The sequence below is a fragment of the Helianthus annuus genome, chromosome 1 (assembly GCF_002127325.2).
Source record: "Helianthus annuus cultivar XRQ/B chromosome 1, HanXRQr2.0-SUNRISE, whole genome shotgun sequence".
Lineage (NCBI taxonomy): Eukaryota > Viridiplantae > Streptophyta > Magnoliopsida > Asterales > Asteraceae > Helianthus > Helianthus annuus.
Window position 1 is genome coordinate 74,633,758 of NC_035433.2, and position 16,984 is coordinate 74,650,741.

A 16,984-nucleotide genomic window follows, 5' to 3' on the forward strand; every position below is an offset into this window, starting at 1 on the left:
GAGTCTGCAAATTTGTGAAATTGATTATGTTATAAGGTTGTCCTTATAAATGTGGTTAGTTATTTGGCGCATTAATTTCAAATGTGATGTTTATTTGATGAAATTATTTCACAATTTCTTAATGAACAAAAATAACTTACAATCAATTTCAGGCTCTTTACAATTGTAACTGATTAATCTTTTCTCAGTTCTCATGAATCTTTCTGTATTCCCCTTTTCTGGATCCTATGATCGTTCCAAATATATAAACTTTAAGTGGTTGCCTAGTTTATCTAAATGAATCCTGTCAAATATTAGCTTATGTTTGTTTTTTAACAGCAAAAAAACATCTTTATATGTTCCTGCCCGGGATCGAACCGGAGACCTTTTGCGTGTAAAGCAAACGTGATAACCACTACACCACAGAAACATCTTACGACAAGTCATTTTTGTGAAACATTAATTTGTTACAGAGTTTGTGAGGCTATCGTTACAAATCTTATAGATATGTTATCTCAAATCATGATGTTTTTTGTAGCTTTAATTCTTAGTTTCTTTTTAGTCAATTAAGTTATGTAGTAGTGGGTTGTTTCAATAGGTTTGAATCTGCATTTTAGTTCTATATATATTTACTTTATACGTATTATTTGGCATGAATGAAATGAAATAAAATCAATCATTCATTTCCTTAAAAAATAAAACAAGATGTAAAGAGCATTATACTTCGCCACTGTCTAAGCATCTACATAGATGAAGATTCGTGAATTTAAATCAAGATGTAAGATCCAAAATTTTGAATGTGCGCCAAAAATAATGTATACAAAATATGCTTACACGTATGTATTTTATATGAAACCAACTATGATAACAGATGTATATGTCAAAAACCCAACAATGTATACAAACTACACGTCTGCATTTCATGTAAGTTATAAAGTAATTTACGAACGAAATAAGACATATAATGTGTTATTTCAAATACCAACTACTAATTAGAATCTACATGTATGTATATCTCAAAATGTAGAAACTGCGCTCCCAACCCATGCAAGCTGACTTGATCCATACTAAAAAGATTACTCAAAATGATATATCATTTACAAGGTGGAGCTTAAACAAATATGTCATGAAAAGCATCACTCAATAAGCATGCATGAAGCACCAGTGGTCTAGTTGTAGAATAGTACCCTGCCACGGTACAGACCCGGGTTCGATTCCCGGCTGGTGCATCATTTGCAATGAAGAAGCAGCGCTCATTTGTGATGTTGGGTCATCACAACTGTACGATCTTTAGAGGAGCATTTTTTTTAATTTTTTTCACCTTAAATTTATTTACACAATCTACCCTGAAGAAACTTGTATATAAATAAAGGGTCAAGACTCAAGACGACAAATAGCCGGCTGACACAAACAACGACTTCCGTTTAGAAATTGTTGTTCTAAAAGAAATTAAGTCTACCGGCTTAAATGGGTCGAAAGTAGATTACTAAACGGAAACAAGTCTACTGACATAAATGTGTCAAGTCTACTGGCTTAAAGAAAAAATTGCACTCCGCCAAGAAAGTTGAGGGGTATCACGGGCTACTCCTCGCCTCCTCTGGCTGGAACTTTAAATAATAAGTCATAAAAGTAATCACTTCATGAGTATGCATGAAGCACCAGTGGTCTAGTGGTAGAATAGTACCCTGCCACGGTACAGACCCGGGTTCGATTCCCGGCTGGTGCATTTGCTATGAAGAAACTGCGCTAATTGTGATGTTGGGTCATCTCAACTGTTCGATCTTTCGAATTATGAAGCGATTCTGAGCATTATTTTTTTCCCAACAATTTGATTTATGAATTAATGCCTGTTTTTTATGAGATTTACTAATAAAAATCATTTAAAGATATACTATTCAGATTTTTATATATGCTTACGGTATGAATTTTTCACACAATTTGGTTTTGTCATGAAACTTGCGGGTTTGGATTTGGTCTAACGGGTCCGGATTAGTTTCAGATGGAACTCATGAACACGTTTAGCTAATCAGGTTAGCTTCCAAGGGCGGACCTAAGCTTAGCCCAGGGTGGGCGGGCGCACCCCCGGGAAAAAAAAAATTTAGTGCTAAGTTTCGTCGAAAATCCCGTCCGCACCCCTTGGAATTTTTCGTCCGCACTCTATGGAATTTTCTGTCCGCACCTCTTGGACTTTTTCGTGGACTATTTCGTCTGCACCCCTTAGGTAAAAAGTGTTATCAATTTATATTTTAAAAATATTCTTTAGTAAACTCCTATTTTATAAAAAATACTACCTAAATTATTTTACTTTTAATACCTAAATAACTAAACCCAAATACCCAATACATTTAACTAGCCCACTACTAAGTCTTAGCCCAATAAACAAACCCAACAAATCAACAATATTTCAAACTAAAATAAAATAATCAAGCCCAAAACCGTTACATATTCTATCCTGCTCTCTTTATCGTCCTTGCACGCCAGCGATCAGAACATCAACAGCGACAACAGTGAACAGTCAGCAGCCGCATACTACCGTAATCAGCCACGGGTAAGTTTCTTTGTTATTTTTGATGATTTTTGGTTGGTTTTTGGTTGATATTATCCACCTCCAGCGGCCTATTATAGCCGCATACTAACCATAATAGACATGTGCTTCGTTTTGTTTTCATTATGCTATGGTGGGTTATATAAATTAAGTTCTTTTGTTTTACATGACCCGACTCGACCCGAACCGACCCGATACGAACCGATTTTTTATTTATATACCTTGGGGCCTAAAATTTTTAAAAATGTTACGCACCCCATGAAAAAATTCCTGGGTCCACCACTGTTAGCTTCACGGGAAAATGAGTTTATAAAGTTTCTTTTCTTTCTTTTAATGTGTTTACATTATATGATTTATATCTTAAACTGAACAAATAACTTATAGCAAAATTTGTAATCGTTCTATACATATTTGTATCTCTATTTGCAAATTTGCAATTTTAAAGTGTTGATACGCTAAAAAAAATAAACTACGTTTTTTTCATATTTACGCACCATGTTCAATTGAACCCTCAAATACTAGAGTCATGTTCGTGCTCATGTATAACACAATTTTTGGATTTGTATTGTGTGTGGGTTCGGGTAAAGTTTCCGAAAACATGTTAGATTTAAACTGTCAAACAAACATGCTCAGATTATATGTTGCAGCATCATGCTCAAAATGATGCATCAGTTACAAGCTGGAGCTTAAACAACCACTTGGAAAATAACTCATAATAATCAAACTCAAAACAGAATATAATCGATTTTACTAATAAAGCATATGATCATACACAAAAACTCAACTACATAATTTGCTCCGTGTGAGCTCCATAATCCCCTTTCATGATTTTACCACAATGAAAACTTTAATTCATCAGTTATTATAAAATGGCAACAAATCAAGCGTGCTTCACACACTAATGTTCTCAATCGGCGATGTTTTGTCCATTCTCTTCACAATCCCAGCAAGAACCTATTACATTCAAACTGGTGCATAAATTTAGCAAAATAAGAAAAAAGTAGAAAAAAAAGAAGAAAGAGTAAAATGCCATTTCCGTCCCTAAGGTTTGGCGGCCAGTTATGCGACTTTGATCTAAAGGTTAGTTTTTCCGTATCTGGATCCAAAAGGTTTGAAATCTTGCCATTTTCAACAGGCTCGTTAACTCCATCCATTTTTCTCTGTTATGTCAAGGGTATTTCCGTCTTTTTACTATCAGTTTACGTAAAACGACCGAATACCCCTAAAAACGACCGAATTACCCTTTAAGTTAACAAAAAAAAGACAAAATACCCTGACTTAACGGAGAAAAATGGATGGAGATAACGAGCTAGATGAAATGGCAAGATTTCAAACATTTTGGATCCAGATGCAAAAAACAAACCTTTGGACGAAGCAAAACTGGTCAAACCTCAGGGACGAAAATGGCATTTTACTCAAAAAGAAAAATGAAACTTAACAATAGTCCGGATTTTACCTTTCCAGGGCCGAGTTCATAACACTTTACTAGTCCCCTTGACAAAAGTGTCCTTACCCTTGTCTCCCATTGAACAGGTGACATAACCTAAGACAATAAATCATTAATAAAAGTCGGTAACATGATAACTAAAGATAAAATTCTTCAAAATTTTGGAAGCTGACCTGGCCGATAAAATGACAGGGACACCTTATACATTTTTTGGTTGACTATCTTCTTGTTATGGTGAACTGGTTGAATTGAAGACTGAACACCCTTTAATGAATGATCTAATTTACTTATTATACTACAAACTACACTGAATATCCATGTCAGATTGCAAGCTTTTGTACACGCTTGTTGGTTTTGATAACTTAATACTACAAGTTACATTGATTTGCAACCAAGTTTAAGGATAGACATTAAACAACCTTCCTTGCGTGAGAGTGGGCATTCCATACGCGAGGGAGTTAGCCTTTTTGTAGTTAAGCATCTTCATCTTTAGCATTTGAGGATATCCATCATACTTTGCCCTCGAATGCTTTCCTCTGCATTTGGATGCTTTTACGTGTTTAATGCATCTTATTATTATAATGAATAACTGTAATAAAAGTAATAATGTATGTAGGTGCCATAAAACAGATTCAATTAAAACATGGTATCCATCTGTCATCTTCAATCTGCAATCCAGTTTCAGGTATATGTTTGAACACCGAAACATTTTTCCCACATGCAGCAGTTTGATTAACTTTGTCGAACCGAATACACAAGTGATAATCAAAAACCAATTATTAAATAGAGACTTCAACCTTGACTTTGAACACACAAAGTCGTGACTTCTCTGTTCGTAAGCAAAATAAACAGAAGAAAACGAAACACACGTTCTAATTCTTGAATATCACTTCCAATAAAAATAAACCATACATGAGAGATATTAATAAACCTAAGTCACCGATCTATTAATTCTAAATAGACTACAACTATTAATTCTGAATAGACTACAACTAGGAAATATTTGAAAACTAATCTAAATGTCAAACAAATTGACTTACAGATAAAAACAAACTTAGGATATTAATTTAATATTAATAGCTAAATTAATATTATCTTTTAGATCTCCTCCAACCACCCCTATGAGATCAATCCGAACCACCCTAACATATATCCAAATATCGCTCGATTTTTAATAAATTTCACATTACAAGATCCTGTCTGACTCAGTTCGTCCCACATCGGCCCAGAGATGAAGTTGTGGCTTCTATGTATAGCCAGGATAAGTGATCGAGTTCGTCCCTTTATCGACATCTGATAAAATTGGAACGATACAGAGAAGATTAGCATGGCCACTGCGCAAGCATGACACGCACAAATCGAGAAATGGTCCAACTTTTTTTCCCAATCGTTTTCTGGTTTAGTCATTTGGTACTTCATCGTCATGTTTCATTTGACACTATTGGCCCATAGATGAACTTAGGGCTGCTTTAAATGGTGTACTCGGTGACCATGATTGTCCCTTCGGGGACATCCGATAAAATTGGAACGATACAGAGAAGATTAGCATGGCCCCTGCGCAAGTATGACACGCACAAATCGAGAAATGGTCCAAATTTTTTTGTCAAGTCAACTTGGGTAATCGTCCCCTTGGGGACATCTAATAAAATTGGAACCATACAGAGAAGATTAGCATGGCCCCTGCGCAAGGATGACACGCACAAATCGAGAAATGGTCCAATTTTTTTTTCAACTTACCCTTACGAATTTGGTCAGTTTTTAGCTACATCTATCTCAAATCATGATTCCTTTTTACCATCAAAGTATTAAAAATTGATAATTTTAATGCGTATGTCAACTTGCACTCAAAGTCATGATGTTGGTGACCATTCCGTCAACTATATTGCTAGTAATGAATCTGGCGACATTGTTTTTGCTTCACTGGTTTGTATACCAATGAATCCGATAAAACTGGAACGATACAGAGAAGATTAGCATGGCCCCTGCGCAAGGATGACACGCACAAATCGAGAAATGGTCCAAATTTTTTTTCAACTTACCCTTACGAATTTGGTCAGTTTTTAGCTACATCTATCTCAAATCATGATTCTTTTTTACCATCAAAGTATTAAAAATTGATAATTTTAATGCGTATGTCAACTTTCGCTCAAAGTCATGATGTTGGTGACCATTCTGTCAACTATATTTTGCTAGTAATGAATCTGGTGAAATTGTTTTTGCTTCACTGGTTTGTATAACAATAATGTGCAACAACAACGATGATTCTAAGTGATTGCTATGATAACCGGTTGAGTTCTCGACTGAACACCCGTATTTACTTATGGTTTAAGTTGCATTGGTTCATGTCAGATTGTATGCTTTTGTGTATAATTAACAAACAAAAAAATCGTACCCAAGAAAATCCCACTAATAACAAAGCTATCAGTAAGGTCTGTGAAGGGTGGATGGGGATAAACGGTAAACGTTACCTCTATCGCAAAAGATAGAAAGGTTGTTTCCAATGAGAGTCATGAGACCCCTGGCTTCAGAATTCTATTCTATTGTATCCAGATAGCATAGTGTGTGATTTAGGGAATCAACAACATCAAAAACAAGAAGATAGTCAACCTACCTATCTTGCAATACTCAACTGTCGAAGTTTATCGTTGAAAAGTGTAAGGAAAAGATCCATTTCCATACATGTGGGGGATTGTTGGAAATTTGATGAAAATAGCATTTTTCATGTGGGGGATTGTTGGAAAATAAGTGAAAATAGCATTTTTCACAAATATAGGAAAATGATTTTTTCCTATTTTGGACTAGAAATAAATATAATAAAATGAGCGGGTTTTATGTATTTATTTGTGGGTTTGTGTTCTATGTTGGAAGAGCTTCGCAACGAACTAAACCACGTCCAAAACCGAGCTAAGATGAATGAGATATCGATGCTCAAAGTTGGGTGTTTGGAACATTCAATGTTGAAACTAAAGGGAAAGTAGCACCTTGTCCCACATAGGAGGAGGGATGGAACTTAAATGGGTATTTAAGGTGGAACTCTCCATCCTTATTGTTTCATGGAAGCACTCACTAGTGTCCTCGCGAAGGGTGCGGAGCACCCTAACTCGCACTCGCACTCGCACTCGCACACGCTCGCGCGCGCGCGTGGCGTGGGCGATGAGGCGCAAAATTTAAAATTTCGAATTCATCAACTCAGCAGGCCTAGTCTCAAACGTGGCTACCCTATAGTGAGCAGGTGTCCCTTACGGACCGTAAGGGAATAGTCTTACGGTCCGTAAGCATGTCCAAATTTTGTGTATAAATAGCAGACATTGGCACTCGATTTTGGACACTGAAACGACGTAAAAACTCCAAATATATGCTGAGATATCATAGAATTACTATAAAAAAACACACACGATACACAAATCGCTGCCGCAATCAGGGTAATAACTTGATCGCTACTACGATTCAACGTTCGATCGATTGAAACTATCCAATGTATGATTTAGTGCTGCTCAAATTGAGTTTATACTTTGTTATTCATCGTGATTTCGTCTTGAATGTTTGAGTGCTGTCCAAATTCGGGCTATACTCTGTCATTCGTTGTGAATCCGCTGAATTGTTAAGTATTGCACTTTATTAATCGTTGTGAGGGTTTAATCTCGTGAATTGTCGTAAATGCTGCATTAATTATTTACCTAGTTTGTGTGCATCATTTCTTAAATTAGGTTATTAGTCTTATCAGTAGACTAAACTTTACCCCATACACTTACAATCAAAGTAGATGCTAATTCTCAAAAGAATCTGAATCATGAAGCTTGTTAATTCAAATACTGCATGCTTATAATGTGAGTCATTCTCTTTTTATCAACTGTTTTACAATACTCCAAATTATTTTCAAAGTTATAATTACAGTGACTAAGTTTATGTAATCACCAAATTACAGCCGGTATGTGGAGTATTGTGCACATTACTAGTGTTGTTATCACGTTAGGTGGGCGAACCTAATTAGTGATATTCGTCACCATTGGGGCAGCCAATGGGGGATATGACCACAGTCACCGAAATGAGTCGAGTGATAAATACTGTGGGTAGTTGGTTTGATATCAGAAACATTGTAATCTCTCTTAATACTGTAAATTATAACAAATATGTTTTTTTGTGCAAACTGAATGAACTCACTCAGTATTTCCCGCTGACAAAACCTTTTTAAAACGCGTTTCAGGTAATTACAGTAGATTGGAGTAAGGATTGGATCCGGCACTGAAGGACTTCAAGAAGTGGCTGATTTTTTTAATTAAAAATCAAATTAAGAAATATTGTTTTATGTAATAAAATTTATCTTTATTAAAGTTATCTTTGCAAAACATGGATTTATTCCATCTATCTAATAAATAAAATCCGGTGTTTTCTAAACTCTGATATGTTTCCTAACTCACGGTCCTGATGAAATTTCCGCTGCAATGTTTTTCAAAATAATCACCGATACCACTAGGCTGTTCGCGGCTTCCGATTCCGTCCAGGGTGGGTCGGAGGTCGTGACAGTTGGGTACAATCTTTAGCCATATGCCCACGAATCCCGCAATTGTAACATTTAAACGGAAACCTTCGATTCTTTCTGTTCTTTCCCTTCTTCTCAGACGCGGTTTCACTATGATGAGTCGACTTGCCTTTTCGATCATCAGTTTTCTTCCCTCGGTCTTGTCCTCGGTACTTGTTTTGCCACGGCTTGCCTTGGTTTCGATTCTTAGACTTTTCAACAAACAAAACCTTGTCTTCTACACTTTTTATGGACGCTCCATTGAACTGAGCAAGAAGAGCTTCTTGCCCGGATAATAAGTTTTCAAACTCTCCCAAGGTTGGTTGCGTGGGCCATCCTTGTACTGCAGCCACGAAACTATGGAATTCGGGTTTAAGACCGTGAATGATGATCCTCTTCATTCGGGCTTCACCAATCTTTCCTTGCGGATCCAGTTCTCCTATTTCTCGATACAGTGTCTTTGCCTTATGGAAGTATTGTGGAATTGTCATCTCCTTTTGACTTAAAGATAACAGTTCGTTTTCAAGTAATTGTAGTCGGGTGTCGTTTCGTTTTGAATACAACTTTGTAAGGCAGTCCCAAACCTGTTTTGGAGTTTCTAGATCAAGAAAGTGTTCCAGTATTTCTTCTTCTACTGTAGTTTTCAGCAGAAACATCGCCCTTCTGGTCTTGATTTTCCACTTGCCAATCGCTCCTCCTGTATCGTTCCTTGGTAGCGTGGTTTCTGATCCGTTCGTCACGTCCCAAAGATCTTGTCCCTGGAGGTATGACATAATACATGTCGACATAATACATGTCGACCAGGTGTTGTAGTTGGACTGATTCAGTTTCTTTAGCCCACCAAGCACCTGAACTTCAGCCATCTGAATCACGTACAGGTCTTCTTCCTTTGATTACTTTTTGAGTGGTTTCAGGTATCCCTTCTGATCGACAAACTAGTTGCCGACTTCCCTTCACACGAGCCTATAATCAGTTTCAATAGGCTCTGATACCACTTTGTGAAACTTGTGGCCTTCGAATCCAACCCTAATCCCGAACCCTTTGATCGTGTTGTTGCTAAACAATAGCGACACTTTTTATTAATTCAGAAACGTGAAATTGGATACATCAGAAGGAAAGAAAACAAGAACTATTTATACTAACCTGTTTGACTACTAGATAAACTAGGACTCCTAATTTGAACAGAACTCAAATTACGTGTGAACCAAGAAAAACAATTATTTAATTAAACTACTTAATCAAAATTAATTAGCTAGCCCTTGAACTTTTGTAGATCTCCTCCTACCACCCCTCGAGACCACCGTACCACCCTACGTTCAACATTGCTTCTCGATTTCAATATAACTTTGGTCTAGACACATATGAACCACCAAACAGTTTTGGCGTAGGGGCAGCCCACTAACAGATGATCTACTGTTTCCTCGCAAACTCCGCACATTGGGCACTTCAAAATCTATATCTAATCGACTAATCTGTACGCAAGCACATAAGATCAGATGTCTACATACTTTTGATTAGTAGTTCATTTTTCCGCTTCTTTTGTTAACTCAAATCGGGGCATTTGAAAAACTTTGAGTCTGCAAATTTGTGAAATTGATTATGTTATAAGGTTGTCCTTATAAATGTGGTTAGTTATTTGGCGCATTAATTTCAAATGTGATGTTTATTTGATGAAATTATTTCACAATTTCTTAATGAACAAAAATAACTTACAATCAATTTCAGGCTCTTTACAATTGTAACTGATTAATCTTCTCAGTTCTCATGAATCTTTGTGTAATCCCCTTTTCTGGTTCCAAATATATAAATTTTAAGTGGTTGCCTAGTTTATCTAAATGAATCCTGTCAAATATTAGCTTATGTTTGTTTTTTAACAGCAAAAAAACATCTTTATATGTTCCTGCCCGGGATCGAACCGGAGACCTTTTGCGTGTAAAGCAAACGTGATAACCACTACACCACAGAAACATCTTACGACAAGTTATTTTTGTGAAATATTAATTTGTTACAGAGTTTGTGAGGCTATCGTTACAAATCTTATAGATATGTTATCTCAAATCATGATGTTTTTTGTAGCTTTAATTCTTAGTTTCTTTTTAGTCAATTAAGTTATGTAGTAGTGGGTTGTTTCAATAGGTTTGAATCTGCATTTTAGTTCTATATATATTTACTTTGTACGTATTATTTGGCATGAATGAAACGATGAATTGAGTCCCTTCCAAAAGTCCCTAAATTCTTTCAAACTTCTATCTATTTTATTTGGATCAATTGGTTAACAATTAGGTTCGTAATAAACACCAAGATACTAAGGAAATAAAATCAATCATTCATTTCCTTAAAAAATAAAACAAGTACATAAAAAGTTAAAATGAAACTTGCATGGCGTAGGTAGTGGCGGTTTGAAACTTCGAACATAGGGTTGCATGTGATTGTTATTCGAAAGCAGGGCTGCAAAGAAGAAGGTTAAGGCCTAAGGATGTAGGGCGACTGTCAAAGTACTGAGTGCAATGATATGGTGAGAACATATGTTTTATAACCTACATACATCATGATTTATGGGTTGGGTAAATAGAAAGGTTGTTTCCAATGAGAGTCATGAGACCCCTGGCTTCAGAATTCTATTCTATTGTATCCAGGTAGCATAGTGTGTGATTTAGGGAATCACCAACATCAAAAACAAAAAGTTCTAAAAATGGTAGTATTTTGTGTGTAGATTTTCGTAGATACAACACTTCTAGTTAGTTCATACACTTTTGTCAAAACGGCGAGTTCGTAATGGGTGAAAGCAGGTTAAAACGGGTCAGGTGTGCTGATTAATGCAATAATTTTCTTGTAATAAACATTATACGTTCAGTGTGAATACAAAATTATGTCTTAACAGAAACAAATTGATGTTGATAGAATTGAGAGAACTTGCCCTCTTCTCATTGATAATCACAATATATAAGAATACAAGAGTATCTCCTATTTTTAGGGAGAGATATACATCCATTTATAAGATATCTACATTCCTATTTTATATTATCTATTACACATGGCAGTCGAAGCGAGAGGAGGCCGAATGCTTAGACTAGAACGGAAGTCGTCAAATAGGACCTTGGGTAATCCTTTTGTGAGTATATCTGCAACCTGAGATCGGGCTGGAATATGAAGGACTCAAATTGCACCGCGTTGAACAAGTTCACGCACAAAATGAATATCCAACTCTATGTGTTTTGTACGTTAATGTTGGACAGGATTACCCGATAAGTAGATAGCACTAATATTGTCACAATAGACCAAACTTGCATTAGCAACAGGATCCTGCCTGACTCAGTTCGTCCCACATCGGCTGAAAGATGAAGCTGTGGATAGTATGTATAGCCTGGGTGAGGAACGTTAATCGTCCCTTCGGGGACATCCGATAAAATTGGAACGATACAGAGAAGATTAGCATGGCCCCTGCGCAAGTATGACGCACAAATCGAGAAATGGTCCAAATTTTTTTCCCAATCGTTTTTTTTGCGTACTTATTTTATTCTCGCATTTCATCGTCGTGTTTCCATCAACACTGTTGTGAGCTAACTATTTCTACATGAGTTCATGGATCCAGCATTCTAATTGATCAGTATGGCCTGGCTTCTCCAGTCGTCGTCTTCGCCAAAACGTTAATTTCAAAATGAGATATTCAAAATCTGTATCTAATCACATAAGATCAGATGTCTGCATATTTTTTGTCTAGTAGTTTGTTTTTCTGCTTCTGTAGTTAAATTGGTGGGTTAGCTTTTCTTATATATTCTTACATAGTTTGTTTTTCTGCTTCTGTAGTTAAAAAACAATTATATATTCTTGCCCGGGATCGAACCGGAGACCTTTTGCGCGTAAGGCAAACGTGATAACCACTACACCAAAAAAACATATGTTAACTGGTAGCTAAAGTAATCTCAGATCATGACAAATTTAACTATGTATGTTGGCGAAATACCATAGAAGCAACCATGGTTTTATTTTGAGGAGGTATTCATAAAAAATTAATAGTTACAGGTGTGTAAAATCTATGTGGATCAAATACCTTTATTGCGATTTTCGTGGTGCAAATAGATATATAAAGTAACATTTCTTCAACCTTCATTTTATATGTGCATGTAAGTGTGATTTTCAGATTACTGACTAACGCCTGGTTTGGTCTTTGGCAAGGGCATGCATTTGATTGGTCCACTACAAATAGTGCAAGGTGCAAAAATACATTAGTTTTAAAACATGTCCCTCAATTGGTTTATCTCGCAAATTTATGGCTGTCGATAGTAGTGGTTTCTTTTTTCAAGCGACGTGATGCATGGTGTACTTTGGATTTCAAGTGGCTTTTTGCTTAGGTATATGCTTCGTCAAATTGCATAACTTGTATACAAGCCTCGTCTAAGCATCTACATAGATGATGATTCGTGAATTTATAATCAAGATGTAAGATCCAAAATTTCGAATGTGCGACAAAAATAATGTATACAAAATATGCTGACACGTATGTATTTATATGAAACCAACTATGATAACAGATGTATATGTCAAAAACCCAACAATGTATACAAACTACACGTCTGCATTTCATGCAAGTTATAAAGTAATTTACGAACGAAATAAGACATATAATGTGTGATTTCAAATACCAACTACTAATTAGAATCTACATGTATGTATATCTCAAAATGTAGAAACTGCGCTCCCAACCCATGCAAGCTGACTTGATCCATACTAAAAAGATTACTCAAAATGTTATTGAAACACCTTTTGGTTGATTTTTTTTTAGAATTTGGTTTATTTTGGCTTTTGGTATATCTAACTACGCATCAGATGTTTGGTGCGTGTTGGGTCGAATGAAATATCTATTGTGGTGCGGGTTGGGTCGAATGAAATATCTATTGTACAAATGATTATGATTTTTTTTGAAGTAAATGATTTAGAAGATTTAATGCTTTGAAACTACACTTTTGTACAACTTAATTTGAACTCATTTTTGTTTACCCTTTTTATTTTGGTTCTATTGGTTTGAGCCGTTAGATAAAACATAAGCCAAGTGTTCTAGTAGACCAAAGTGTTGGGAAGTTGTCGCAACTAGATTACTAAAACGGAAACAAGTCTACTGGTTCAAACGGGTTGAACGTAGACCAAAGTGTATCTATACGCATAAACCTCCTAGTTCTATTTATTTAAAAGATTGTATTATTAGTGTAATAGTAATAGTGTATTGTAATTATACTTGACACAACATGTTTCATTTAGCACTCGTTCGACCAAAAACTCACCCTAAACTATTCGGTCTCAACTCAAACATTATCTAAAGTTATTAGCTTTTGTGTTTCACCAAATGAATTGTACTGCAATTTCACCCAATTATATGTTGCACCATCATGCTCAAATTTACAAGCTGGAACTTAAAATAATAAGTCATAACAATAATCACACAATGTATATGCATGAAGCACCAGTGGTCTAGTGGTAGAATAGTACCCTGCCACGGTACAGACCCGGGTTCGATTCCCGGCTGGTGCATCTTTTCATTTCAATGAAGAAACCGCGCTCATTGTGATGTTGGTTCATCACACCTGTTCGATTATTCGAAACATTTAAAGCGCATCTGAGCATTTACTTTTTATACGATGATGCAAAGAGCATATTTATGTCTTAATAATAACAAATCTAGTAGCCATAGTAATCTCAAATCAATGATGTTTTGGTGACCAAGAAATTAGTAGCATAGATGATATTATTATGCTATAGTTTTGACTTTTGAGCATTAAACTGTTCTGTTAGTAATTTAGTTTCTGTAGTTATATATTGCATTGGTTGCACAGAAGTGTTTATAGGTCAGTGTAACACGGTGGATCAATTTCAACATATATTAGGATTATGATTTGACCCATTTTTAATTGTGCTATTTGCAGAATTTAAACATGTCTTTTCTACATTTAATTGTAAGAATTTTGGATTTGATTACTGATGTGTGCCTTATTCGGTCAACCCATGAAGTACCCACGAAGTCCATGCATCTGCATTGCAATTAGTTTGTTTCCTTTGTGCTGCATGTTTTTAGTTATGGTAGTATTGGTTACTTATATTTAGGGCTATATAAAGCCATTTATGTTTCTAAGTTTTTATGATGAATGAAGAAATGAATTAGTCACTTCCAAAAGTCTTGTTTTCTCTCAAGGTCTTATCTATTTTATTTGGATCATTTGATTACGATTTGGAATTATGAGAAAAACAAGTGATTTCTGAACCTTTGAGTTAGGCAATTGCGCTAACATTAAAAACAAATAGTGCTAAAAATGGTAGTATTTTGTGTATAGATTTTCGTAAATACAAAACTTCTAGTTAGTTCATACCCTTTTGTCAAAATGGCGAGTTCGTAATGGGTGAAAGCAGGTTAAAATGGGTCAAGCGTGCTGATTACTGCAATAATTTTCTTGTAACATTATGTGTTCAGTGTGATTACAAAATTATGTCTTCACAGAAACAAATGGATGTTTTTTACTAGTGTTATTAAGTGCTTCTGGTGATTTTCAACCCATTTGACCCGTTCATTTTTCTTCACGTTGCTTTATGCCTTTAACTAGATTGGAAATTGATTTAGCGTCTTATTTTGATAATATTGTCTTTATAGTTATTGTAATGCACTAATTCTTTACTTGAAAAAATTAAGTAATGTTAGTACAACTACAATCGATAACCCGGTCTTTATAGTTATTGTAATGCACTAATTCTTTACTTGAAAAAATTAAGTAATGTTGGTACAACTACAATCGATAACCCGAGCATGACGTATGTAACGCATAACACACTTATTTGAAGTGTTCAGATTGGTTGATGGGTTGTAAATATGTTGATAAGGCATCCAACTATGCATCAATTCATATCTTTGAGAACTGTATTGAATCTGGGTGGAATCCCTTTTTCTGGATCTTATGATGGTTTATTTGAATGAATCCGGTTAGCTTTTTTTAACAACAAAAAGACATATTTTATATGTTCCTGCCCGGGATCGAACCGGAGACCTTTTGCGTGTAAAGCAAACGTGATAACCACTACACCACAGAAACATCTTACGACAAGTCATTTTTGTGAAACATTAATTTGTTACAGAGTTTGTGAGGCTATCGTTACAAATCTTATAGATATGTTATCTCAAATCATGATGTTTTTTGTAGCTTTAATTCTTAGTTTCTTTTTAGTCAATTAAGTTATGTAGTAGTGGGTTGTTTCAATAGGTTTGAATCTGCATTTTAGTTCTATATATATTTACTTTATACGTATTATTTGGCATGAATGAAATGAAATAAAATCAATCATTCATTTCCTTAAAAAATAAAACAAGATGTAAAGAGCATTATACTTCGCCACTGTCTAAGCATCTACATAGATGAAGATTCGTGAATTTAAATCAAGATGTAAGATCCAAAATTTTGAATGTGCGCCAAAAATAATGTATACAAAATATGCTTACACGTATGTATTTTATATGAAACCAACTATGATAACAGATGTATATGTCAAAAACCCAACAATGTATACAAACTACACGTCTGCATTTCATGTAAGTTATAAAGTAATTTACGAACGAAATAAGACATATAATGTGTTATTTCAAATACCAACTACTAATTAGAATCTACATGTATGTATATCTCAAAATGTAGAAACTGCGCTCCCAACCCATGCAAGCTGACTTGATCCATGCAACCTAAGATGCTTCCTATTAATTTTTAATCTATTTCTAATAACGTCAAATATGTAGCACCAGTGGTCTAGTGGTAGAATAGTACCCTGCCACGGTACAGACCCGGGTTCGATTCCTGGCTGGTGCATCTTATGCAATGAAGAAACCGCGCTTATTGTGATGTAGGGTCATCACAGCTGTTCGATTATTCGAAACATTTAAAGCGCATCTGAGCATTTACTTTTTATACGATGATGCAAAGAGCATTTATGTCTTAATAATAACAAATCTAGTAGCCATAGTAATCTCAAATCATGATGTTTTGGTGACCAAGAAATTAGTAGCATAGATGATATTATTATGCTATAGTTTTTTTGAGCATTAAACCATTATGTTAGTAATTTAGTTTCTGTAGTTATATATTGCATTGGTTGCACAGAAGTGTTTATAGGTCAGTGTAACACGGTGGATCAATTTCAACATATATTAGGATTATGATTTGACCCATTTTTTAATTGTGCTATTTGCAGAATTTAAACATGTCTTTTCTACATTTAATTGTAAGAATTTTGGATTTGATTACTGATGTGTGCCTTATTCGGTCAACCCATGAAGTACCCACGAAGTCCATGCATCTGCATTGCAATTAGTTTGTTTCCTTTGTGCTGCATGTTTTTAGTTATGGTAGTATTGGTTACTTATATTTAGGGCTATATAAAGCCATTTATGTTTCTAAGTTTTTATGATGAATGAAGAAATGAATTAGTCACTTCCAAACGTCTTGTTTTCTCTCAAGCTCTTATC

General features: G+C 35.3%; 11 non-coding genes and 1 pseudogene across 11 annotated transcripts; 8 read left to right on the forward strand and 4 right to left on the reverse strand.

Moving 5' to 3' along the window:
• Positions 1–336: 336 nt before the first annotated feature.
• On the reverse strand, positions 337–409 carry TRNAV-UAC. The gene has a single exon. It is a non-coding gene; the product is annotated as a tRNA-Val (tRNA).
• A 1,225-nt stretch (positions 410–1,634) lies between these two features.
• Positions 1,635–1,705, forward strand: TRNAG-GCC. Its single transcript has one exon. It is a non-coding gene; the product is annotated as a tRNA-Gly (tRNA).
• A 3,543-nt stretch (positions 1,706–5,248) lies between these two features.
• LOC118483169 lies at positions 5,249–5,351 on the forward strand. Its single transcript, XR_004869756.1, has one exon. It is a non-coding gene; the product is annotated as a U6 spliceosomal RNA (small nuclear RNA).
• Positions 5,352–5,468: 117 nt separating this feature from the next.
• LOC118483157 lies at positions 5,469–5,571 on the forward strand. Its single transcript, XR_004869715.1, has one exon. It is a non-coding gene; the product is annotated as a U6 spliceosomal RNA (small nuclear RNA).
• Positions 5,572–5,594: 23 nt separating this feature from the next.
• On the forward strand, positions 5,595–5,697 carry LOC118483158. The gene has a single exon (XR_004869716.1). It is a non-coding gene; the product is annotated as a U6 spliceosomal RNA (small nuclear RNA).
• Positions 5,698–5,888: 191 nt separating this feature from the next.
• On the forward strand, positions 5,889–5,999 carry LOC118483168 (annotated as a pseudogene).
• A 4,386-nt stretch (positions 6,000–10,385) lies between these two features.
• On the reverse strand, positions 10,386–10,458 carry TRNAV-UAC. Its single transcript has one exon. It is a non-coding gene; the product is annotated as a tRNA-Val (tRNA).
• A 1,416-nt stretch (positions 10,459–11,874) lies between these two features.
• Positions 11,875–11,975, forward strand: LOC118483165. The gene has a single exon (XR_004869749.1). It is a non-coding gene; the product is annotated as a U6 spliceosomal RNA (small nuclear RNA).
• Positions 11,976–12,313: 338 nt separating this feature from the next.
• Positions 12,314–12,386, reverse strand: TRNAV-UAC. Its single transcript has one exon. It is a non-coding gene; the product is annotated as a tRNA-Val (tRNA).
• A 1,559-nt stretch (positions 12,387–13,945) lies between these two features.
• Positions 13,946–14,016, forward strand: TRNAG-GCC. Its single transcript has one exon. It is a non-coding gene; the product is annotated as a tRNA-Gly (tRNA).
• A 1,474-nt stretch (positions 14,017–15,490) lies between these two features.
• Positions 15,491–15,563, reverse strand: TRNAV-UAC. The gene has a single exon. It is a non-coding gene; the product is annotated as a tRNA-Val (tRNA).
• Positions 15,564–16,332: 769 nt separating this feature from the next.
• On the forward strand, positions 16,333–16,417 carry LOC118483131. Its single transcript, XR_004869643.1, has one exon. It is a non-coding gene; the product is annotated as a small nucleolar RNA snoR114 (small nucleolar RNA).
• The last annotated feature ends 567 nt before the right edge of the window (positions 16,418–16,984 follow it).